Source organism: Nicotiana tabacum, chromosome 14, assembly GCF_000715075.1.
Source record: "Nicotiana tabacum cultivar K326 chromosome 14, ASM71507v2, whole genome shotgun sequence".
In the NCBI taxonomy this organism is placed as follows: Eukaryota; Viridiplantae; Streptophyta; class Magnoliopsida; order Solanales; family Solanaceae; genus Nicotiana; species Nicotiana tabacum.
In genome coordinates this window covers 8,823,140-8,850,764 of record NC_134093.1, presented here as the reverse complement: position 1 = coordinate 8,850,764, position 27,625 = coordinate 8,823,140, and the positions used below count along the sequence as shown (strand labels likewise).

At 36.6% G+C, this 27,625-nt stretch overlaps 2 long non-coding RNA genes across 3 annotated transcripts; both read left to right on the top strand.

The window, feature by feature from the left end:
• The first annotated feature begins 203 nt into the window (after nt 1-203).
• LOC142168675 (uncharacterized) lies at nt 204-23,784 on the top strand. Of its 2 annotated transcripts, XR_012698518.1 has the most exons (4): nt 269-1,253; nt 3,665-4,297; nt 22,155-22,288; nt 23,092-23,784. It is a non-coding gene; the product is annotated as an uncharacterized LOC142168675 (long non-coding RNA). The 2 variants fall into 2 exon arrangements; XR_012698517.1 differs by having other exon boundaries at nt 204-1,253; nt 3,665-22,288.
• Nucleotides 23,785-25,039: 1,255 nt separating this feature from the next.
• LOC107809432 (uncharacterized) lies at nt 25,040-26,105 on the top strand. Its single transcript, XR_012698868.1, has 3 exons — nt 25,040-25,246; nt 25,479-25,631; nt 25,771-26,105. It is a non-coding gene; the product is annotated as an uncharacterized LOC107809432 (long non-coding RNA).
• The last annotated feature ends 1,520 nt before the right edge of the window (nt 26,106-27,625 follow it).

Sequence of the window (27,625 nt, the reverse complement as noted above, 5' to 3'; positions counted from 1 at the left end):
TCCAAGGTCGTTTACTTAAAATGTTGACCAAAGTCAAATTTAGCATTTTAAAGCCAAATTAAGGAATCAAGTGTTCTAATTTCAACTTGAACCCTTCCAAGCCCCGCAAGTAATAATACAGTAAAAGCACATACAGAGAGTCTTATTTAGGGGAATGGGAACCTAGAAGGAAAAATGACCGGTCGGGTCATTAAAGTTACCTTGCTTTTTTCTCTTATCTTGCCCTTCCTTATTATTAAATAATTATATTTTATCATTTATCTTTTTTTATACAATAATTCTACAATGTATCCTAACTTTTCTTAGTATTGTTGCAAGCTATTTTTCATATTGTTGGTACATTACATCATGAAATGACGGTAAATGATACAATCGGTCCAAACGTTGTATTCATTAAACAATACATTACAATAAAATACGATACATTATGAAACGACAAGTAACAACAATCCATCAAACTTTCTCTCTACACTCACTCATTTTTCTCTGTCTTCTCACAAATGTTAACTGTTGAACATTTTGGACCATTAGCCCCCACCTCTTCTCCCACCATCCCCACCTGACCCACCAAACAATCTAACCAATCAAAATCTCTCAAGCAGCCAAAATATTACCATTACACAACACTCCACCGCTCAATCGCCACCTTCTACTAAGGCCACCGCTGAAATTGATGCCTCCACACAAAATCAACCATCATCTACACCACTAATACCTCTAAATCAACAAAATACAACACTACTCATACATCCCATGCAACCATCTCTTATGCATTACAATACTCCCAGCCCTAATCCCAATTACTGAAAGTCTCCTCTAACTTCGATAGATACAATCGACCAAATTGAGAAACCAAGGAAAATAATTGAGCTCCTGTTGCCACACCCAACTCAACCTAGAACCAACTGCAAATGGGATAAGATATCTCTCCATCCCAGCCCCAACCTCCCAATTTCTCAGGTACCAATCCAATTAATAGTTCTAAATCTCCCAATAGACCTCCTAACATAATTTTCAAACCTTTATTTGCCTCCATAGTTTCAGCAAATCTCGCCCTCGGCCTAAAAGGAAAACAACTCATGAATATGACTCATGAAACTCATATGGGTAAACTAGCTATGTATTTTTCTGCTCTAGACTATTTCGTCAACCTTGTTGAGGATTGCCGTCTTACTGTTGTTGGGAAATTCTTGAAAGGAAAACCACCATGGATGAGTTGAGAAAACTTTTCAATAGCCATGTTCCTCTAAAAGGTACCGTGAAGATTGCCTATTTTGATCATAATCATGTATATGTTAATTTCACAAATGAAGCAGGTTTCTACCATATTTATTTCAAACCATTCATTACTTTGGGTCCCTATATAATGAAAATAATTAAATGGACCCCTGACTTTGTCCCTGAAAGTGAAACCTCTTTGGTCCCTGATTGGATTTTAATCCATCAATTTCTGTGGGACTTATTTAGATGGGACATTATTTCTAGGATGGTTAGATCAATTGGCACGTCTATGGCTCCCAACATGGCTACTTATTCCAAATCAAGAGGAAATGTTGTGAAGTTAACATTGGAAAGTGATCTTTTAAAACCAAAACAAGATCAAATTTGGGTAGGTTTTTAAAGATTAGATTATAATGTGGAAGATGGTTATTAGTTAGATGTGGAATATGAGGGTGTTCCCTCATACTATCAATATTGTCTCATGAAAGGCCACTCCTAAAGTGAATGCAGGAAGCATAAAAGAGATGTTGAACATAATAACATGATTAATAATGAGAAAACCGGGGAAGACAATCAATGGAGGTCTCAAAGAGGTTCCAAAAGAAAACCTCAAGCAGTTCTTGAAAAAAATGACTCAGTCCAGCATACTTCTAATACTGTGAACAACATCCAATATGATCAAAATAACCTTCTTCATCAACCTCAAAGAGAACATGTGACACAAGGAAACAATGCTTACCCAGATTAGCCAAACGGTGGTTTCAAGCCTCATTTCACCGAAGAGAAAATAGAAACAAGAAAAAAGTTCAATGGCAAGTGCATAATAATCCTCTCCAACAGACTTTCAAGTAGCTTCAATATAGCCACACATGTATTAATCCTCCCAGAACCTAGCCATCTAGCTCATGTATCCAGCAATAATACTACTCAGGATATACCCACACAAACTCAAATCATAAATCATAAGTCTACTCCATCTCCCAACAATGATCTACATCACAGCCCCAAGATAAATGTCAAAACCAAATCCAACCTCGCACATCAGAGTACCCAGCAAAATTCATATGTTCTTGTACCAGATAAATCACAACCCAATCAAATCTGAGTTGGGCATAATAGAATTGCTCAACAACCTTCCACTACTACTCAATGTACAGTTCCTTCATCTAATACTCCCTCAATCTCTGGAAGTAAGGTTGCAGTGCAAAATACACCAAGCCAATATAGAGATCATTCTATACACAAACCACCCGACCCTCCACCCGGTCAGATTCTTTCTAGATCACCCTCACCAACTAACAATCTTAATATTCAACCAAATAACACTGATTCAGAGGGTGGTTCAGAATATGAGGATGATGAACTACATGAATCTGCTAGGTGGCTCAAGTGCTGATTATGAGTGTGAGGTTAATTTCGATGCAGAATAAAGTGACACAGATAATGATTTTAAAAGTGTTGAAGAAATATCAGCCACCGGTGATGAAACAACATATGTTATGGTGGAAACATTAGTACAACAACCCCTTCCACCTGTTGAAATTACCCAAGCTTTTGGAGAGATCACTGAGAAGCATAACTTATCTCCTATAGGTACTACTTCTGTAGGAATTACAACCAGAGCAAGCAAAAGAGGCAGAGGGGGCAGAGGTAATCATTTTGTGAAATCCTCACAGAACAAAGGCAATAAAATTATATCTTTTAATGATTGAGTCTCTAATTTAAAATATTAGAGGCATCACTTCCCAAGGTGCCTTTAACATACTCAAACAACTTAAAAGACTTTACAAGCTTCAATTTATTGTTGTTATGGAACCTTTTAATAGTAGAACTAAGCTGGACAAATTTAGAAGAGGCTTGGGGGTTTGATTTTGCCTATGCTAACTCAACTAACAAGATCTGGTTTTTCTGTGATAATTCTACGAATTGTACAATCAATAAGGACATGAATCAATAAATGACATGCTCAGTGGAATACTATAGAGAGCTAATCCACTTAAGTATGGTTTATGCTAAATGCAAGGAACACTTAAGAGAGCCGTTATGTGAAAGCCTTTATAATCTCTCTGATGTCATTAATTCACCATGGATGATTACTGGGGACTTTTATTCTATAACTGATCCAGATGAGAAGAGCGGAGGGAAGATCCATGATATTGCAAGGAGCTTACCTTTCATAAATTGTATTGGAGAGACTGTGACATGATTGATCTTGGTTATAATGGTTCTCCTTACACAAGGTGCAATGTTTAAGAACCTAGAAAAAGAATATGGGCTAGATTGAATAGGGCTCTTGTTAATAATGATTTGCTGCAGAAGTTCACTTCTACCAATGTCTCTCATTTGGTTAGAACCGGTTCAGATCATGCTCCACTCCTAATTTTCATAGCCAATCTGCATACTGATCCAAAGAGATATTTTAAATTCCCGTATTTCTGGACAGATCAAGATGGTTTTATGCAAGTAGTACAACAAACCTGGGATATTCAAGTTGAAGGAGGTCCAATGTGGAGGTTTCATTTAAAGTTGAAGAATACCTGCAAAATATTTTCTTACTGGTCCAAGCATACTATTGGGAATATCTTTGATAAAACTAAAGAACTTTAATCTAAGCTTGAAGAACTGGAAGAGAATTATCTTTATGATAATTCTGAATATAATAGGATGGAGCTCAATAAAGTGAATACTCAACTTATTAGGCACATTAAGAATGAAGAATCATAGTGGAGACAAAAATCAAGATTGAGATGATTTACTGATGGTGACAACAATACGGATTTTTTTCACTTTGTTATCAATTCAAGGAAGAGAAAATTAGCTTTTACTAGGATTAAAAGAGATGATGGGACATGGGTGGAGAATGCAAGAGACATTGCTGATAAAGCCATCCATTTTTTTAAGAATCAGTTCACTGAAGATCCAACTACCAGGGACCTCACTGCTCTCAGATACCTCCCCTTGGTGGTAAATGATGTTGATAATACTGCACTTGAGGCTTTTCCAACTTTGGATGAGGTTAAATAAATCGTTTTCTCCATGAACTCTAGTAGTGCCCCTGGTCCTGATGGACTCCCAGGTAAGTTTCTTCATCACTGCTGGCAAATTATTTCTCAAGATCTCTATAATGTGATTATGGTTTTTATTTTTCTAGGAACGAGCTTCTCAGGTGTTTTACACACACATGTGTTGTCTTAATTCCTAAAATTGATAGTCCTCAGCATTTTACTGATTTTAGGCCTATCAGTTAAGTAATTTTATTTCCAATGTCATCTCTAAATTGTTTAATAATAGGCTTAGCCCTCTTATGAGCAAGATCATTTCTCCTAATCAAACTGGCTTCATGAAGAATAGATCCATTGCTCATAATGTAATCCTTACTCAGGAAATAGTACACAATATTAAGAGGCCTAATACTAATGGTAATGTCATTTTAAAATTAGATATGGCTAAAGCATTTGACAGGGTATCTTGGAATTATCTTTGTCATGTTATGAGGCATTTAGGTTTTTTTGAGTTTTGAATTGACATGGTGTTCATTCTTATATCTAATAACTGGTACTCTATCAATATTAATGGTATTAGACATTGTTTGTTTAAATCTTCTAGGGGTTTAAAACAAGGTTGATCTATTATAACCATCTTTCTAGAATGGCTTCCAATCACCATACCATGTGTTCTAATACTTGATTCATACTCACATTTCCATAATAAATCCATGCATGTAATTCTAAGGGTGTAGGATTACCATTTTGGAAGAGATTTTACAAAACCTTCCTTTGAGTTCTTAAAGAAACTTCTTGAAGATCTAAGTATTTTATTTGTAGATATCATCAATAGTGGTGTAGAAATGAAAGAATTTCACACCAAAACAATGGGGATTGCTTACCTTGAAGAAGAGATGAGTTGGTGGTCTTGAGAGAGTGGAGGAAAACCCCAAAATCCGTCCAAGATGAATGGGGGAAATGAACCCCCAAAATGAGTACTTAAAAAAAATGCTTCGGGTGGTAGCGTGCCAGGTCCAACGCCAAACCTCTATACTACACTAGATCTCAAAGTTGCTAAGAGGGATGGCGTGCCACAATCCGTGTGTTGCACGGACGCTAGCACGCTCCCAGTGGTTTTCTTTTCCATTTCTTGCTTCTCTACTTATCCTCACTTGATACCTTGCTATGATATAGATCTGAATTGACTTCAAATTTTGCACACAAGTCACATTTGATATTACTGACCTACTCCAACTTCCGGAATCGAAATCCGACCCCGATATCAAAAAGTCAACTCCCCGGTCAAACTTCCAAACTTAAATTTCTATTTTAGCCATTTCAAACCTAATTTAACTACGGACTTCCAAATAATTTTTCAAACACGCTCCTAAGTCCAAAATCACCATACGGAGCTATTGGAATCATCAAAATGCTATTCCAGGATTGTTCACATTTAAGACAACATTCAGTCAACCTTTTCAACTTAAATTTTTATCTTTGAGACTAAGTGTCTCAATTCATTCTGAAACCTCACCAGACCAGAACCAATTACCCCGGCAAGTCACATAACAACTGTAAATAATAAATTGAGCAGTAAATAGGGGAACGAAATTGTAATACTCAAAACGATCGGTCAGTTCATTATATTCTCCCCCTCTTAAATAAACATTCGTCCTCAAACGAGTTTAGAATTATACTTGAAGTCTCAAATAGGTGTAGATATTTGCTCTGTATCTCCCGCTCAGTCTTCCAAGTAGCTTCTCCGACTGGTTGACCTCTCCACTGCACTTTCACTAACGCTATGTTCTTTGGTCTCAACTTTCAACCCTGTCGGTCCAAGATGGCCACTGGCTCCACATGATAAACCAATTTACCATCCAACTGAACCGTGCTGAAATCCAAAACATGAGATGGATCTCCGACATACTTTCGGACGCTCCCATTTCTACTTTGGAATTTCAAGTCTCTGAAGTAATACACCCGGCCTCTGATACTCGTACTTTACATGATGACAATTTAAACACCGAGCTACAAACCCAACTATATCTTTCTTCATTCACCTTCACCAATAGTGCTGCTTCAAATCCTGATACATCTTCGCGGCACCTGGATGAATGAAGTGCCGCAAACTGTGAGCCTCCTAGAGAATCAAATCACGCAAACCATCTACATTAGGCACACATAGCCTACCCTGCATCCGTAATACGCCGTCATCCCCAATAGTGACTTCCTTGGCATCACTGTGCTAAACTGTGTCCTTAAGGACAAGCAGATGGGGGTCATCATACTGACGTTCTCTGATACGATCATAGAGAGAAGACTGAGAAACCACACAAGCCAAAACTCGATTCAGCTCTGAAACATCCAATCTAACAAACTGGTTAGGCAAGGCCTGAACATCCAAGGCTAAAGGCCTCTCTGCTACCGGTAAGTATGCTAAGCTTCCCAAATTCTCCGCCTTACGGCTGAAGGTATCGACCACCACATTGGCCTTTCAGGGATGATAGAGAATGGTGATATTATAATTCTTAAGCAACTCTAACCACATCCGCTGCTGAAAATTAAGATCCTTCTGTTTAAACAGATGTTGTAGACTCTGGTGATCGGTATAAACTTCACAATGGACACCGTACAAATAATGCCGCCAAAACTTCAAGGCATGAACAATAGCTGCTAACTCAAGGTGGTAGACCAGATAATTCTTCTCATGTACATTTAACTGTCTGGACGCATAGGCAATCACCCTACCATCTTGCATCAACACTACGCCGAGACAAATACGTGATGCATCACAATATACAATATAAGACTGTGAACTTGTAGGCAATACCAATACTGGGGATGTAGTCAAAGCTGTCTTGAGCTTCTGAAAGATCTCTTCACATTCATCTGACCACCTGAACGAAGCACTTTTCTGGGTCAATTTAGTCAAAGGCGATGTAATAGATGAGAAACCCTCTATAAAGCGACGATAATAACCGGCCAAGTCGAGAAAACTTCGAATCTTAATAGCCGAAGATGGCCTAGGCCAACTCTGAACTGCCTCTATTTTCTTCAGATCTACCTTAATTCCTTCACTCGACACTATGTGTCCCAAGAATGCCACTGAATTAAGCCAAAACTCACACTTATAGAATTTGGCATATAGTATCTCATCCCTCAGCCTTTGTAGTACAATACTCAAATGTTGTACATGTTCCTCATGGCTACATGAATACATCAGAATGTCATCAATAAATACTACGACAAACAAATCAAGATACGACTGGAATACACTATTCATCAAGTGCATAAATACCGTTGGGGCATTGGTCATCCAAAAAGTTATCACGAGGAACTCATAATGACCATAAAGGGTCCTGAATGCCGTCTTTAGAATATCCGAATCCCAAATTTTCAACTGGTGATACCCGGATCTTAAATCAATTTTGGAGAACACCCTCGTTCCCTGAAGCTGGTCAAATAAATCATCAATACGCGGAAAATGATACTTGTTCTTGATTGTAACTTTGTTCAACTGCCTATAGTCGATGCACATAGGCATAGTACCATCTTTATTTTTCACAAACAGAACTAGTGCACTCCAATGCGACACACTAGGCCTAATAAACCCCTTATCAAGAAGTTCCTGAAGTTGCTCTTTTAATTCTTTCAACTCAGCTGGTGCCATATGATACGGAGGAATAGAAATGGGCTGTGTGCCCGGCACCAAGTCAATATCGAAATCAATATCCCTGTCGAGTGGCATACCCGACAGATCTGCAGGAAACACATCCAAAAAGTCTCAAACTACTGGAACATAATCAATAGTAGGAGTGTCAGCATCGACATCCCTCACAAAGTCCAAATAAGACAAACATCCTTTACCAATCATCAGTTGCGCCCTTAAGTGAGAAATTACCCTGCTGGGAACAAAATCTGGAGCACCTCTCCATTCAATCCTTGGCAACCCTGGCATAGCCAATGTCACGGTCTTAGCATGACAGTCCAGAATAGCATGACATGGAGACAACCAATCCATACCTAAGATTCCATCGATATCAACCATGCTAAGCAATAAGAGATCAACTCTAGTCTTCCAAACCCCCAATAGTTACCATACACGACAGATACACACGGTCCAGAATAATAGTATCACACACCGGTGTAGATATGCAAACAGGTGAAACTAGGGACTCACGGGACATATCCAGATAATGACTAAAGTACGATGATACATACAAATAAGTGGAACCGGGGTCAAATAATATAGAAGCTTTCTTATGGCATTCTGAGATAATACATGTGATCACTACATCTGAAGAAACAGCATCTGGCCTGGCAGGAAAAGCATAGAATCGAGCCTAACTGTCACCTGATCGACCTCCCCCTCTTGGGAGACCCCTAGCTGACTGAGCCCCACCCCAAGCTGGCTAGGCGGGTGGTGGAGCAACTGGGGCAGAAGTAGTAGCCTGAATCCTCTGCTGAACTGGACCTCGCGTAAAGCGGGGACAATATTTTCTCACATGATCCCGCTCTCCACACTCATAGCACTCTCTCGAAGAAGAATGGAGGCGAGTTCTGGGGCAGACCTCGAGAACCAGAATAACTATCAGAAGAACCTGGTACAGATGATCCCTGAACTGAAGGAGCACGGGGTATACTCTGGGCTGGAAAGGCACCGAGAGATGGCTGACCCTGATGAGAACTGTATGAACCATGGCTGGATGACGCACCACGGTGAACTAGACAACTCGTCTGAGCGTGTTTGTAAGAACGACCCCTACCGCAGTAAAACTAACCCCCTGAAGGAACACCGCTGAAACCACCCGGTCCACGAGGCCTCTTGGCCTCCCCATCTCCGCGTTCCTGGCTACAGACCATCTCTATCTGCCTAACAATGTCAACTACCTCATCAAACGTAGCATTGGATACCCTCTCCCTAGTCATAAGTCACCGCAACTGATACGAGCTACACCTTGACCTCTACCTCGGCCTCGTCCTCTACCACAGCCCTAGCCTCTCGCGGCCCTAATTGGTGGCATTGGTGGCTGACCGTCCGATCCGGTAGTATGTGTCCTCACCATCTGTGAGAGAATAGAATAGCATAAATTTAGTCTCCAGAATCAGCAAATTCGCAAGACAGAATACAAGAAAGTGAAATTTTCCTAAGGGTTCGGCACCCTCTCGAAGATAAGTACAAACGTCTCTGTACTGATCCGCAAGACTCTACTAAACCCGCTCATAACTCGTGAGACCTATGTAACTTAGGCTCTGATACCAACTTGTCACGACTCAAAACCAACCCCTGTCATGATGACACCTATCTAAATACTAGGCAAGTCGACAATCTCAATAAACCACCATATCTTTTAAGTTTGAAAACATAATATTTAAATTCAGCGAAAGAAATCTCACAAATACAGATATAAACACTCCCAAAACCCGGGGTCATTGAGTACATGAGTATCTAATATGAATACAAAGTCTGACTGATAAAACATTGTCTTAAAGTATAAAACAGAACAATAACTGAAAAAAAGAAAGTCAAGGTCATTCTTGAAGTGAACGGACGCTTTGTCATTAGAGTTCAAAATTACGAAAAATCTTTTTTGGGGTTTACTCTTCTACTTAAGTTCCTAGCTACTTAAGTCTTAAACTCTGACTCCTAAACTCAAAACTGGCCGGAAATGCCCATTTTAAGCTCGCTCAGGCGGATGTTCCCGCTGATCTTGATTTTACAAATTGTCAGCTTCTATCTTTCAGCGGACTACAGGAAGCTACCTTGATAGTCTCCAACTGACATCACTCCGAGATCTAACAGTCATCATGTCCGAAAGCACCTGGATCTGCACACGAGGTGCAGAGTGTAGTATGAGTACAACTAACTCAATAAGTATCAAGACTAACATCTGGGCTGAAAGTAGTGACGAGCTTCGCACCTACATTCCAGTATAAACAATGGTACAGAAATGTAGACATGCTTTTAAGTTCAACAGTTAAACTGAGTACAAGTGAAATAGATCAATACTGCATGATATAAGGAATATGACATCTAAGTAGAAAGACCTCATGTAATACTAGTCACAAATCATTCGGTCACTCGATACTATTTATGGCCAGTCCAGCCCAGGGATATTTTATCCCGTATATATATACACATCAACTAACAGTCAGTCACTCAGTACCTCATAAGGAAAATCCATCCTTGGGTACTTTATCCCCAAATGTAAATGATACGAACAAGATCCATGTCCAGGAAAATTTCTTCACAATATAAATAAGTAAGGCAAGTCCATGCCATGGGAAGTCCATCCCGAATAAATAATCATCTACGCTCACTGGGGGTGTGTACAGACTCCGGAGGGCCTCCTTTAGCCCAAGCTCTATATAAAGCTGATATGGCCTACTGCGGTATGCAGTCCGATCCCATAATAATAATAAAGCCTATAAGGCTTGCTGCAGGCGGGAAACCCCGATCCAAATAATAATAATAATAATATATAAAGCCAATATGGCTTGCTGCGGCGCACAGCTCGATCCCGTAAATATCATCGCAATAGATGAATATGACTGAATGTGAAATGTACATTTTTTTAAAAACAATTTATTTAACAGCTACACGACCCCATGGGTCCCAAAATATCGGCACGTAGCCTAAACATGATCTTTAATAAGAGCCTCAGCTCAATTTCCCTAACAAATGGGAAATGTTCAGATAATAAAATGATTCTTTAATTTTTACAACTTCATAGAATAATTCAAGTCACAATTTCAATGGTGCACATCCACACGCTCGTCAACTATCGTGTGCGTCAACTCCAAACAATTTATATTACACCAAATTTGGGAATTCATACCCTCAGAACCAAGTTTAGAAGTGTTACTTACCTTAATCCGAGCAATTCTTTATCTAATAGTAAATCTCTCTCCTCGATTATCAAGCTCGGAATGGCTCGAATCTAACCACAATTAGTTTGATACAATCAACACAAGCTATCAGAATCAATTCCAAATGATAAAAGGCGGATCTTTAATTAAAACACCCGAAACCAACCATACTAGAAACTTACGGGGACGTTATGGAATTTGATTCTAAGATAGAAAATTTAGCCAACAGACCCGAAATGTGCCACCTTAATGATACTACAATAATCAACTACACTAAGTAACTTTAATCTATAATATCAACCTCCCATGGGACCAACATTTGTAACAATTCCCTAGTTTAGGCCATTTAGACAATTTATCGAACACCTGGTAGGCATAAATTTCCATATCTCTTAACCATAGAATTAGTTCATCCAATTACCACCATTTTCCAACTATTTATCCCACCATCATTCTTTAACAATTTATACTCTCAACATCACATGTGTGACCAACCATTCACACCCAACCAACAAAATTTCATCAAATAATCACTTTTCAATCTCTACAATGGTTATGCATTTAAATTGGGAATTTATGGCTTCCAATCGCCATACCATGTATTCTAATACTTGATTCATACTCATATTTCTATAATAAATCCGTTCATGCAAGTCTAAGGGTGTAGGATTACCTTTTTGGAAGAGGCCTTGCAAAACCCTCCTTTGAGTTCTTGAAGATCTAAGTATTTTATGTGTAGATTTCATCAATATTAGTGTAAAAATGATAGAATTTCACACCAAAATAATGGGGATTGCTTACCTTGAAGAAGAGAGGAGTTTGCGGTCTTGAGAGAGTGGAGAAAAACCCCACAATTCGTCCAAGATGAATGGGGGAAATAAACCCACGAAATGAGTACTTAAATGAAGTGCTTCAGGTGGTAGCATGCTAGGTCCAGCGCCAAACCTCTATATTGCACTGGTTCTCAAAGTTGTTGAGATGGTTGGCGTGCCACAATCCGCACGTTGCACTGACTCTAGCACGCTCCCAGTGGTTTTCTTTTCCATTTCTTGCTTCTCTACTTACCCTCACTTGATACCTTGCTATGATATAGATCCGAATTGACTTCAAATTTTGCACACAAGTCACATTTGACATTACGGACCTACTCCAACTTCTAGAATCTAAATCCGACCCCGATATCAAAAAGTCGACTTCCCAGTCAAACTTCCAAACTTAAATTTCTATTTTAGCCATTTCAAATCTAATTTAACTACGGACTTCCAAATAATTTTTTGGACACGCTCCTAAGTCCAAAATTACCATACGGGGCTATTGAAATCATCAAAATTTTATTCTGGGGTCGTTTACATATAAGTCAACATCTGGTCAACCTTTTCAACTTAAGTTTTCATCTTTGAGACCAAGTGTCTCAATTCATTCCGAAACCTCACCGGACCCGAACCAATTACGCTGGCAAGTCACATAACAACTATAAAGTATAAATTGAGCAGTAAATGGGGGAACGGGGTTGTAATACTCAAAACGAATGGCCGGGTCATTACACGCACGGACTCTTGACACCTCGTACGTATCCCCCCCCCCCCAGCACACACACAATTAGAAAACAATATTTATTTACAATCACCTATGGGTAAAATTCCCTCTTACAAAGTTCACAAGAGTCTTACCTCGTCTCAAAGCTCACCTCCCGATCACAATTTCGCGTTAAAGCCTCAATTTGGTGCCGAAAAATCCTAAACTAGCCAAACATTATATAATGTAATCAATAAATACACAAAATTTAATAATTTATCTATTAGATTAATTACCCACACCAAATTGGTAAAATTTCTAAAACTCACCTCGGGCCCACATGCCCGAATTTTGAAATGTTTCGGAGGAAATCGTCACCCACAACCTTAAGAACTCATGTACACAATATTTATCCCATTTCATAACCATTTTCGTAGTTAAAATCTTATTTTTTTTTTATCAAAACCTAGATTTTTAATCTAAACCCTTGATTTTCATAATTTACAAGTTATAATCTACCCAAAATCTATGTATGTAACTCACAATAGGTAGAATTAACTTACCTCCAAGTTGCTAGGTGAATACCCCTCTCAAGAAGCTCCAAAATCGCCCCAAGGATGAAGCAAATGGGTCAAAAGTACTCAAACCCCGACTTAAATGAAGGTTCTGCATTCTGTGATTTTTGCACCTGTAGAGGTACGACTGCTTATGTGGTCCCGCATCTGCGAAAAAATCCTTACAGATGCGGTCCCCTCCATTTGGTCCAAAATCCGTACTTGCAAACCATTTGCCTGCTTCTGCGGGTCTCGCATCGCTTCTGCGGCTCCCTCCCTCGCAACTGCGCGCCAGCAGGTGCGCCCAATGGCTCCGCTCCTGCAGCTTCTGAGCTGCCCCCGCTGGACCGCTTCTGTGGCTTCTTGCTCGCACTTGCGGCTGTCCATGCACATGTGCGGTTACACCAGAAGCTGGAAGCTTCAGCCATTGCTCCTAAGTCCAAACTTGGTCCGAGCCTCGTCCGATTAAAACTTGAGGCTTTCGGGGCCCCACCCGAACATACCAACAAGTTTGAAATCATAAAATGGACTCGCTCGAACCCTTGGGATATGTAAAATAACATCAAAATTATGAATCATACCCCAAACCAAATTGATTCAACTAGGAAACTTCAAGTTCTTCAAACTTACTCTGAACGCGCCGAAACATACTTAAATTACTCGGAATGACACCAAATTTTGCGTGCAAGTCTTAAATCACCATATAGAACTATTCCAGGCCCAAAATTCCGAACGGACCTCAATTACTCCAAAACCTAGTCCAAACCAGATTTGGAGAACTTTAAACCTTCAAATAGTCAACTTTCAATGTTAAGCGCCGAAACGCTCCCGGGTGGTCCAAAACCCGATTCAAACATATGCCCAAGTCCAAAATCATCATACGAACCTATTGGAACCGTCAAATTCTGATTTTGAGGTCGTTTACTTAAAACGTTGCTGAACTCAAACTTAGCCCTTTTAAAGCCAACTAAGGAACTATCACGACCCAAAATCCAGCACAGGCGTCATAATAACATTTCAAGCCATTTTTTTAAAAATCGAAACCAATAGTGGAAATAATGATACAACCTCCCAAGACTGGTAATACTGACGAACTCTGACTGAATACATGAAATGATCTCAAGGAATTCGAATATACAATATTGTTTGAATAATAATTGACAGTATGATAAAATGGAAAGATTCAAAGGAACTACGATGACCAAGCAGCTCTACCTTGAATCCTTGCGATCACACTCTAACTCTGTCCGAGTCCGATATCTTCAATACCTGGCTCTGCACAAAAAGTGCAGAAGTGTAGTGTGAGTACACCACAGTCGGTACCCAGTAAGTATCAATACTAACCTCGGTGGAGTAGTGATGAGGTATAGTCAAGACACTCACTAGTCAAATAACCTTTGCAATATAGCATACAAAAATAATAGAAAACAAATAGTAGTGATGGCAACAATAATCAACTTGTGACATAAACAACAGGGCAACAAGAACACCATAAATATTGCTCAACAAATAATGAATACAAGTACAACCAATTAATTAAGTTCTTCAAATATAAATCATTCGCCTATATGTTTTTCAAATAATAATCTTTAGGATATAATACTTTCCAATAAATATATTTCGAATAAACTCCCTTCAAATAAATATCTTTCAAATAATATCTTGAATAAAATACCTTCCAAATAAATATTTTGAATATAGTTCTTTCAAATAAAAGTCACCTTGTGACACCTCATTTAATAATCACAAAATACGAGTCTCAGCCCACTTTTATATTTACACAACACATCGTGTCCATATTTCTATCACAACCACACGGACAGCTCACGTGCTAATATCATCATTATTTACTCACGGCACCTCGTGCCCACATTTCATCTCACAACTTCACGGACAATTCACGTGCCAATAATAAATTCATCATATTTTCTCGATACCTCGTGCCCATATCATAATTCGCCCAGCAATATCCACCAGCTAATAATTTAAACATATATCTGACTATTATCAAATTTACTGAATTTAAAAACTAAATTGCACAATATGTAAAAGAAGTAACAAAGAAATCATAACAACACATAAAAATCACCAACATATTAATCTCACATCATCACATATCACCCATGACAATAGCCACCCTTATCCCTCCACCCTGACAATATCAATAGCCATCATTATCACTCCTATAATAGCCACCTTTATCGCTCCTATAACAGCCTCCCTTATCGCTCATATAATAGCCCCCCTTATTGCTCCGCCTCGACAATATCCCAACACACATAACTATAGTGAAATGCCACCCTTATACCCACATAATATCAACAGTGGAATGCCACCCTTATCGGCTGCATAACAGTAACCCAAATCACATAACAATTTACACGGATATTACCATGACAACACAAAACAAAAGTTCATATTATAAATTGCCCATAGGCCATAACCAATTCCAAAGGTACAACAAAATCAATTAATTTTACATCAAATAGCACAAGGCCCCACACAACATATATAAAATTTTGAAAACAACTTAAATACTACAGTACAAATTTAAGTTTCACAAAGGGAGAATTTAAACACATAAAATTTTCACCACAAGGACCTCGTCCTTATATAACTTCCACTGCTACTTGTAGCCCAGTTTAAATATTTCACATCATATAAAAATGTGAGGATCTCCTCTTTATCTCTAAATCACAAGTATTGTGCATATTGTGCCAACTGAAATTTTTCATCCCTTTCTTTCTTCTTTTTAATAAATTCCGTGAAACAATTTCACAACACAAAATGAACCCCCATACCGGTAGGGCATATAATTCACATACTTTAATAAAACTATCCCGAATTTATATCAAACCTTACTGTAGTGAGTAACAGAAAGTCACTTTTGGACTCTTAGCCCTCAATAGTGTACAAAACAAAATCCTAGACATGCTAACACCATAAAATCTCCCAACAGGGATAAACACGTGAGTGGTGTACAAATTCACTAACTCACCATACATGGAGGCATGATAGTAGGTCTCACCTCGATAATTGGAATTGAATCAAAATAAGAACAGTGTTCCTCTATTACGAATTAAATCGTACCGATAACGACACCATTTGGTATAGCGGCCTCAATCATACCATATCAATTATATCAATCCCTCTAGGGGCGCCCTCTACCTGCCTGTCCTCTACCCCTAACTAACTGTGCATGTAGGGTAGTAACTAGAATAGAGCCTGTAACATGAGTATTCTGATGAAATCAGCCTCTCCCAAGTCTAGGATAATCTCTCATGATGTGTCTAGTATCACCACACTGATAACAACCCTTCTACGGATTCAGATACTCATACTGAGTCTGTGCCGGATAACTGGAATAACCATTATAGGAACCTCGTGCAGGGTGGTGCATTAAAAGAACTTACTGGAGCACCCCGAGTATTCAGAAATTATTTCCTTGACTCCGTTGATACTGAAATGTAGAATTATTAAGGACGAGGGAATACCGCAAGTCCCAACATCAACCCATATAAATCTCAGCTCTTAATCATATACATGTTTTGGAGAACCTTTCAATACCATATATATACATCTTAGGCCCAAAACTGATATAACACATGACCCCGCAATCTGATCGTTGATAATGGACTCCCCTCACTTGACGTGAAGCCATAGGACACAGTCCGATGATCCACAATAGTAACCTTCACCGCTCGTGCGACACATGTCATAAGACACATCAAGCCATTTATTAGGCTCATGTCATCCTCGTGACAGTCAAAATTGCTTCCTCAAGTGCCTTGACTGCTAGTGTGTACCCTTCACTAAATGGAAATCCCATACAAACCACATAGTCTCTAATACCACCAACTATCTTCAGATCTAATTAAACTTTCTTAAGATCGTACTTATCAACCAGTTGTCAGACACTGTTGCACCCCGATCTGGACGACACGTCGTAACAATGGTTGAGCAACCCTAGCTCCCTTATATCCTTCTGTAGTATCATGAATCGTTGGCGCATAGCTGATACCGAGTGTGCAATTTCATACACGAGTGGATGCAAAAGAACATAAGATATATGCTTCAAGCTGAATAAATGTCGCACGATAAGGAATAAAAGAACTGGAAATTTTCCTACTAGCTCTGTAGCCTGTCGAAGATAAGTACAGACGTCTCCGTACCAATCTGCAAGACTCTACTAAACTCGTTCATGACTCGTAGAACCTATGAACCTAGAGCTTTGATACCAACTTGTCACGACCCAAAATCCCACCACAAGCGTTGTGATGGCACTTAATCTTTAAGACTAAGTAAGACGATCATAATAACAATTCAAGCCATTTTTTTATAATCGAAACCAACAACAGAAATAATGATACAACCTCCCAACACTGGTAATACTGAGTCACGAACTCTAACTGAATACATGAAATGATCTCAACGAAAATGAATATACAATATTGTTCAAATAATAATTGACAGTACAATAAAATGGATTGACCACAAGGAACTGCGACGACCAAGCAGCTCTACCTTGAATTCTTGCGATCACACTCTAACTCTGTCCGAGTCTGATATCTCCAATACCTGGCTCTGCACAAAAATGTGCAGAAGTATAGTATGATTACACTACAGTCGGTACCCAGTAAGTATCAAGACTAACCTCGATGGAGTAGTGACGAGGTACAGTCAAGATACTCACTAATCAAATGACATATGCAATATAGCATACAAAAATAATAGAAAACATATAGTAGTGATGGCAACAATAATCAACCTGTGACATACACAGCAGGGCAACAAGAACACCATAAATAATGCTCAACAAATAATGAATACAAGTACAACCAATTAATCAAGTTCTTCAAATATAAATCTTTCTCCTATAAGTTTTTCAAATAATCATCTTTAGGATATAATACTTTTCAATAAATATATTTCGAATATACTCCCTTCAAATAAATATCTTTCAAATAATATCTTGAATAAAATCCCTTCCAAATAAATATTTTAAATATAATTCTTTCAAATAAAAGTCACCCTATGACACCTCATTTTATAATCACAAAATACAGGTCTCAACCCACTTTTATTTCTTTCTTAACACAGGTCTCAGCGCACTATCATATTTACAAGACATCTCGTGTCCATATTTCCATCACAACCATACGGACAACTCACGTGCTAATATCATTATTTACTCACGGCACCTCGTGCCCACATTTCATATCACAACTGCACGGACAATTCACGTGCCAATAATAAATTCATCATATTTGCCCGGCACCTCGTGCCCATATCATAATCTGCCCGACAATATCCACCGGCTAATAATTTTAACATATATATGACTATTATCAAATTTACTAAATTTATAAAATAAATTTCACAATATGTAAAATAAGTCACAAGGAAATCATAACAGCACATAAAAATTACCAACACATTAATCCCACATCATAACATATCACCCATGATAATAGCCACCATTATCCCTCCATCCTAACCATATCAATAGCCATCATTATCACTCCTATAATAACCACCCTTATCGCTCCTATAACAGTCTCCTTTATCGCTCATATAATAGCCTCCCTTATCGTTCCGCGCAGACAATATCCCAACATACAAAACCACAGTGAAATGCCACCCTTATACCCACATAATATCAACAGTGGAATGCCACCCTCATCCGCTGCATAACAGTAACCCAAATTACACAATAATTTACATGGATATTACCACGACAACACAAAATAACAGTTCATATTGTAAATTGCCCATAGGCCACAACCAATTCCAAAGATACAACAAAATCAATTAATTTCACAACAAATAGCTCAAGGCTCCACACAATGTATATAAAATCTCGAAAACAACAACAAGGAAGGAAAATTAACTCAACATAAGACAACACCTTCTTTAGTCCAAGTTTTTGATAAATAAATTAATACCTCAATTTAAACTTATTTATTTAATTATTTGCATACGGAAAAATCCATTATATAATTATTTCCAGGAAATATCAAATCAACAAATCACACGAAATTCACATAAAATTTAAAGTCGCAATCACACCAAATTATCATATAAATACAAACTCAACAAACAAAAAATGAGGCATGGCAAATCAAGGATTTACTAAGTTTCCACAATTTTCCAATTTAATACATAAGGGTGTCTACGAATTTTTAACCGATATAGTTTGCACATATAAACTAAGTACGTACTCGTCACCTCGCGTACATGGTTTTCCAATCACACAATTTTCACATAAGACTCAATGCTTAGGGAAAATTCCCCCACACAAGGTTAGGCAAGATACTTACCTTTTTAAAGTTATGCCGATATTCCAAAATTGCCTTCTTGATTAAATTTACCTCCGAACAACTCAAATCTATTCAAATTAATTGTATAACTTCATTAAAATTCATCGAAAATAATTCTAGATAATCAAACGTCGACTTAAAATTTGACATTAAAAAGTCAACCAAAAGTCAACGCGGGACCCGCCTCTCAGACCCTAGCATAATTTTTACGAAATCCGAAAATCCATTTCGATAGGAGTTCAAACACACCAGTTTTATCAAATTCCGATAACGAATCAACCTCCAAATCTTAAATTTTCATTTTTGAAAAGTTTTACAAACTTCTCCAATTTCTTTCAATGATTCACTAATAATTGATGAAAACAACCATGAAATCATGAAGTATAATAACGTTTTGGATATAGAACACTTATTCCAATCCATATGATAAAAATCACCGCAAAAATCACTTCAATTCGAGCTCCATAGCTCCAAATATGTTAAAATGGCCGAAACCCTCGTTTTAAGAATCTGTCTAGGCAAGTCGCATTTGATATTTGCGATTTGCCTCGGCCAGAAAATCAACATTCAAAAGCCTTCAGTAAATCAATCATAACCTTCTGTACAAATGTCCAAATGATGAATGGTTTAACATTCTACAAACTAGACACCAAGGGCTACAACTTTCATGTTTTGCACATTTCTATATTCCTTATATATTTCGAGATATAAGCTTCCAAAGTCAGCTCTGCGCATCAGAAATCTGGCGATGCACATTATTGTAGCCAAATTCTGCAGTACCATCATTTAGTCAATCGAACATAACTTTCTGTACAAATATCCAAATTATGAATGATTTGTCTTTCTGAAAACTAGAATTCAAGGACTACAACGTTAATGTTTTGAAACTGTCCAAATTCCTTATAGATTTCGAGATATAAGCTTCCAAAATCCCTACGCGATTGCACCAGTTGCTGCCAAAAACAGCTTCTGCCAACAGAAATTCCAGCAGCTTCAACAATGCGCCAAACGATCCAAATATACCAATAAGTCCCATAACATAACACGTACCTTCTCGAGGCCTCAAATAATATCAAACAACATCAAAACTACAAATCGCACCTCGAATCGAATTATCAGTTTATGAATTTTCGTAATTCTAAAATTTGCGCCGAAACGTATCAAATCAATCCCGAATGACTTCAAAATTTGCACGCGAGTCTTAAATAATATAATGGAGTTATTCTAATTTCTAGAATCGAATTTCGACCCCGATATCAATAAAGTCAACTCCCGGTCAAACTTTTCAAAAATCTTCTATTTTTCAACTTTCGCCAAAATGGGTCGAATTGTCCTACGAACTTCCAAATCTAAATCCAAGCATACTCTCAAGTCCGAAATCAGCATATGAAGCTATTGGAATCATCAAAATTCCATTCCGGAGTTGTCTGCTCAAAAGTCAAACTTCGGTCAACTCTTTTCATTTAAGCTTCAAAAATGAGAGTTGTTCTTTCAATTAAATTTTGAATCATCCGAAAATCAAACTCGACCATGCACGTAAGTCATAATACATATTATGAAATTTCTCGGTACCTTAAGTCGCTGAACAGAGCCTAAATTCTTAAAATGACAAGTCGGGTCGTTACAATAACCAAGTGTTACGATTTCAACCTGAACCATTTCAATTCCTGAATTAATCATCCCCACAAGTCATAAAACAGTAAAAGCACATACGGGGAGTCATATTTATGGGAATGAGGTTCTAGAAGATAAAACAAGTGGTTGAGTCGTTACAGATATTCTCAATCAAATTCTATTGAGTCTCAATAAAGATAAGACAACAATGACAAAAATATTAAAAACAATGATTGTGTCATTCAACCACCAAATGTGAATACAACTGGTTGAACAACACATTCGTGGGACAATGGTCTAAACGGGTTAGTGGTCTAAAGCCAAAATATACTATAAGACCATTAAACTTCTCCATAAAATTCATATAGTAATAAGATACAAAAAAAAATTACATAGGTTTAATCTAGAGGTGAGCGAAATGCATGATTTTGTAAGTTTGACCAATGTCATGGTATTAAGCTCTTTCATTTACAAAAATATGGTATTAAATAAAAAGAGTAAATGAGTTAGCCCATTATTCATCGAGTTGTGAACCTACGACACCTGCCCCGCGAATTTCCTAGTTTAAAAAAATCAGACACAAAAGAACCTATTTTCTAATATATGGATCAATCAAATATGACAAAAAAGAATAACTAATTTAGAGAATATGAGTTTAAATTAAAAAGTAAAATCTTTATACAAATAGTTGGTCATATTTATTATTTACTTTTTTTTTCATATACATAGATTATACATTGATTATATACGATTATACACATATAATATTTAAATTTTACATATATTATACTTTCAATGTCTATTTTTAGTTTAAGCGGTTGGATGCGCGGCTATTTGGGTTAATTCTTCATAATTGTTTATGTTTCTTGATCCATCCTAATATTTTAAGGGAGCTTTACACAAATAGCTGTCTTTATTAATTGTTTACTTTTTCTAGACATATACATAGTTTATATTTTGATTATACATATATAATACATAACATATGCATCTATTATACCTTCACCGGCTATTTTTATTTTAAGCAATTAGGTGGAAGGTTATTTGGATTAATTCTTCATATTTTAATCATTTAGGGTGCTTTGTCAGAGCCTAGAATCGCATTCACGGAGACTTCTCCTTCGTTATGGGCTTGGGTCTTTTCTGTCACTTCTGGAGTCTACTGCACCAGCACTTCAGCGTTTGGCTTATGAGCTAAAATCAGTCATAAGTAATAAGTCACCCTCAAATTATAATTTTTCAATTTATAAGTACTTTTAATTTGATCAAGACTTTTATTAGTTTATCCTATATCTGTTAATCGGGCCGGGCTGACCCGTTTACAACCCGGTTCACCCCGGTACTGCAGCGTGGGGGTGGACTGGGACGGGTTGGGCGGGGAACGGGTTTCAAACGAATAATTTTTTGATACCGGTGCACCGGAACCCGTTAAGCCCGTTAACGAGTTTTTAACGGGCTACAGCCTGGTTTTTAACGGGTTTTTTTTGTGGAATTATACTTATTTATTCTTAAAATGTTGTTATAAATATAGAATGCCTATAACTGAAGTTGCTAATTCTCATTGTACCGATCCTAGCTGTTTGTTAATATCTAGAACTTGGGATGTCATTGAAGATATTGTAAAGTTTTTACAAAAATTTTATGTGGCTACACTTGAGTTTTCTGGAGCTTATTATCCTACTATTGCAAATAGTTTAGTTCATATTGCTGAAATTTCTCTTTTATTACATAATTTGAAGAAGAAAGAAGGATATACTTCTGTTGTTGAATCTATGCTAGATAAGTTTAAAAAATATTTCTACCCAATTCCCCCTATTTACCTAATTGGTGCTATTTTAAACCCTTCAATCAAAATGACCACTTATCGCCAATTAATCACTGATTTATATTCTTATATGGATATTGGACCAACTGAGACTCCTGATATTGACACTTGTATTTCTGATCTACACAAATATTTAGAAACATTATACAATTATTATGCTAATATTGTTGATGCTTCTTCTGCTGTAGATGCAAATATTACTTCAAGACTTCAAGTTCAATTTCAACATATGGGACTAGTGCTTTGGATGATAATGATGGTGTTGAAAATTATTTGATTTGGTCTACACTAGGGGAGCATCAACAAACCAGTAGTAGGAATATTGATGAACTTTAATTCTACTTGCAAAAGTCAGCAGAGCCCTGCACAAAGGGATTTCTTCCACTGGGTTGGTGGAGGAGCAACTCAAATCAATTTCATGTTCTTTCGGCCATGGCTCGAGACGTGCTAAATGTGCCGATTTCAACAGTCGCATCAGAGAGCGCATTTAGCCAAGCAAGACAGCAACTAGGAGATACCCGTCATTCATTGGGCAGCAACGCTTTGGAAATTCTAGTGTGCTTCACAGATTGGATAAGATCAGAACGGCGAAATCAAGGGCGTGACGAGGTAGATGAAGCGGAGGACCAAGAAATTGGAGATATAATGGTTTATGGTTCTGATTCAACCAATGCCGGAAACCAAGAACCTCATGTTGACATGGATGAACTTACAAAAATGATGCAAAGCATGTGATGTACTATTTTTTTTTTCATAATTGTTGTAAACTTTTAATTTGCAAGTTCAAAAATAACAAAACCAAAAAAGAACTTGCAACTTAATTTGAAGTATTATATATTATTCAATAAAAATATCAAATAAAAGTTTTCGGAGCTTGATCCTTACATATTGCCTATTGGTCTTAGTAAATAATTTTTTGTAGCCACTTACTTTCAAATTTCCTTTTTAAAATTGTAAAATTCAAATTTCAAATTTAAAATTTTAAACTTCAAAGTTTAATTCTAAGCCTTAAAAGTTTGCAAACACTTAAGTATCAATAACATTGAATAAGAAAAATAAAATTTACTTTAAAAACAATTGCACGGCCCGGTCCAGCCCGCTAAGCCCGAATCCGGACGGACGAAAAAAAATCCGAAAAAGTACAACCTGCTAACTCAGCCCGCTAACAGCTCGCAACGTTAAACGGACGGGCTGATTTTTTTTTTGTACAGCCCATCCCAGCCCGCCCATTAAACACCCATAGTTTATCCTTAATAATATTTTGTAATTCACAATATACTTTTCCCAAAATAAGTTTTCTAACTTTCTCTTCATTCTATATTCGTTGTTCACTCTTTTCTTTACAAAGAAACTTTTTAACTTATAATCTATTGTAAACTTTTAAACGATATTTTTGTCATTTTAGTAAAAAACAACTTATCAGCAATTTTCTTACCAAGTACATCAACTGTTTATTATCAGTTTCAATAATTTTATCAAAATACGTAAATACTTATTTAAAAATTCAGTTTCAAACTTATCAGTTGTTTACGATCAGCTAATCTAAACAAGCTCTATGTGTAGTGGATTCAATGTCTCCTGTGAGGCATTTAGAATGATTAATCCTACTACAGTACGAGATTTGCAGTAGTGTTTAACCAAAGCAATTTCAAAAGCAAAATATAAAAAGGAAAAAGTCAGGGGTTTACGTGTGAAAAGGAAAATAAGTGCTGGAAAATGTCAGTCAAATGTCAATTTGAAAGGATTTGAAAAGTACGAAAGAAGCCATAGAATTGGAGTTTAATCAAAATGGAAACTCCTATGTATGTAGTACTATTTTGGGAAGGAAGAAATTTAGACCATTTGACAAATCTTTCCCTATCTTGACCGTAAGATCATAATCCATCCAACGATCAAGGTTTAAACTATAAATCAAATAGTTAAGAAATTTGCCTTATTTTCTAAATAAAATTAAAATATCCCTAGGATTCTTTTCTTTTAACTTTTCATGGCTATGAAATTTGAATGACCTAACCTTATTTCCCTTTCCCTATGTTATCACTATTTTAGTAAATTACAGTGACTGACAATTTTGATCATTAAAATGGTTTATTGCCCTTTTTTACAATGTCTTTCTATAAGAGAGGATTTCCCCCTAGCTACCCAAATTATTTACAAATTTCTTCTTTGCTTCTCCATATTTATTCATTAGTAAATTTTCTACCTTCCTCTTCACAATAATTGTTTTTGTTGGTTTTTTAAGAGAAGAAAGAAATTAAAATGGTAGGAGAAGGAAGCAAAAAAAAGCCATTGGAGGAACCAAGTCATCAAAATCAATGTTTAAACCTCAGAATTAAATCCCAGGTTCATCATTTCATATATATATATATATATATATATATATATATATATATATATATATATATATATATATTTGTTCTATTTTATTTTTTTAATCAGCAAGCCTTTTTTTCTCTTTGAATCTTTTTTTGAAGATGAACAAAAGAATAAACCAAAAATAAAGTCATGTTTTTTATTTGATATTTATTTATTTTTATTTCTTAATTTTTGGTTTTCTTTTTAACTTTTTGTGTAGGATGGTGGAGTTGCTCACTTTAAAGTCAAGTCTAATACAGTTATGAAAGAGATATTCATGGCATACGCTAAGAGTAAACAAATTTTGGAGTATAAAACATTTAGGTTTTTGTTCAATGGCAAACGCCTTTACAATAAGAAGACTGTAAATGAAGTAAGTTAGCCTTTTAATTTGCATAAAATTATTTATTGTTAACACGATATTTTAACACTCTACATGTTCATATCCCGCATGTCTAATTTTCTTCTTCTTCTTCTTCTTTTTTGTATGTTTTTTGGACAATATAATGAAGTCGGGATTGAAGAATGGTGATGAAATTGATGCTATGATGTATCAACACGGAGGAGGGCATGTATGTTGTGTATTTGAGACGATAACAACAACAAATTCAGTGTATTTTCACGAGCTGTGTTTCTGAGACAATGAATACATTGCAACTTGGCTATTTTCTACTTTTTATTAGAGTTTCTGAAGAAACAAAAGTACTATAGTGGTATTGAATAGTTCATGTGCCCAAGGAATGTCAATTTTTTGTAATATTTTCTATTTAATATAACTATCTTAGTTACTATGCTGCTTTTTGAGCAGGTTGTAAGTCACTATTTATTAGAGGGTTACTATTATTTTCTTTTTTAAAAAACAATTGTTGTGGATTTCTCCAATGATTTTTATTGCACATTTCCCTTTAACTTTTAAAGGATTATCTTACTATATTTTTTGTCACTATTAGTAGTACATTATATGGTGTCAATCAGAAGTAGAAAAGAATATTGAAAAGAAATAGAAAGAAATATCATAGGATGAGATTGACAGAAGCACATAACTTGGCCTCATATAATGTGGTTTCAGTTACTTATTTTCCATACTTGAAAATTTTAAATATAATTTGTTTTTTACTACTAAAAATGTGAAAAGTATGGAATGCAGATTTATTTGCTTCGAAATAAAAGCTTTTAGTGAGGATTAATACACTAAATCTTATGATTTGTGAAATGTTTTTTAATTGGTAGCACCATAACACTAATAAATTTAAACCAAATTCACAATTGTTCTCACAAAAACTTAAAACAAAAAAAAAAAACTATATGAAAATGTCCAAAGATTTCAAACTCCATGAGAGAGGAAAATTTTCATACTATAAATGGTTATACTCTTGTTCCAAGGAAAATGCAAGATGACATGAAGTAACACATAAAGAGAGAAAACGCCAATGCTGCAAGATTTGAACTGATAGACAAAAAGCTTTAATTTAACACCATTTTAGAAATTTGACAAAGAAAAAGAATAATGAATTGGAGGGTAAACAATAAGGTTGTGGTGGTGTGTTAAGTTGTCCTTCTTTCTTAATCAGAGGTTTTGAGTTTAAATTCTGAGTATGAAATCGTCTTTGTTAGGGAGCATTTTACCACCCTTCCTCCCCCCACAAAATGTGTCCATCACTGATCCGGATTTAGTAGGTCGCAATACGGGTAAGGAACACAGGAAGAAAAACAAAAAAATGAATTAGATTGTAAAAGAGAAAAACCTTTTAATGAATTTGTTTCCCTTAGTTTCCCTTCCAAACCCGAGACTTCTGGTTAATGATGAAAGAGTACTTATCACTCCGCCAAAATATTTGTCGGTGCTTTTAATGAATGTTTACTATAGAGTATTGTCTTTCAATTGATTTTTCACAGCATAAATGCAGATAAATCATATCCCAATTTTCCCTTCCTAACTTGAGCATGTGAATTGCTCAAATTTAACAGCTTGTATGGATTGTTGTTACATTTATTTTTTGGGTCAAAGGTTCCCTCTAAGGGGATAAATAGATATGTCAAACAAGTGCAAAGAGGGGAACTAGGCCAAACCTCTTCAACACAGATAAAATTTGACTAGATCATAAAAGATAAAAGAAGAGGAGGATTGCTCCTTACACTTGAGCTCACAAAAATAAAGGAGACTAAGTCTTAGAGAACTTGGTAAATATATAAGGAAAATTCAGCCGAGGTCAAATATGAAATTGCCCTTCTTAACTCTGAATCTAATGCTGGGCATCCCAACTTCCTCATGCTTCAATGTGGATATAATGTGAGGTGGTCGGTTTATAGCCTCAGTGAAGAACATGTCTCTTTTGGTATGTTCAGCTCGGTTGGCAAGGAGATCTA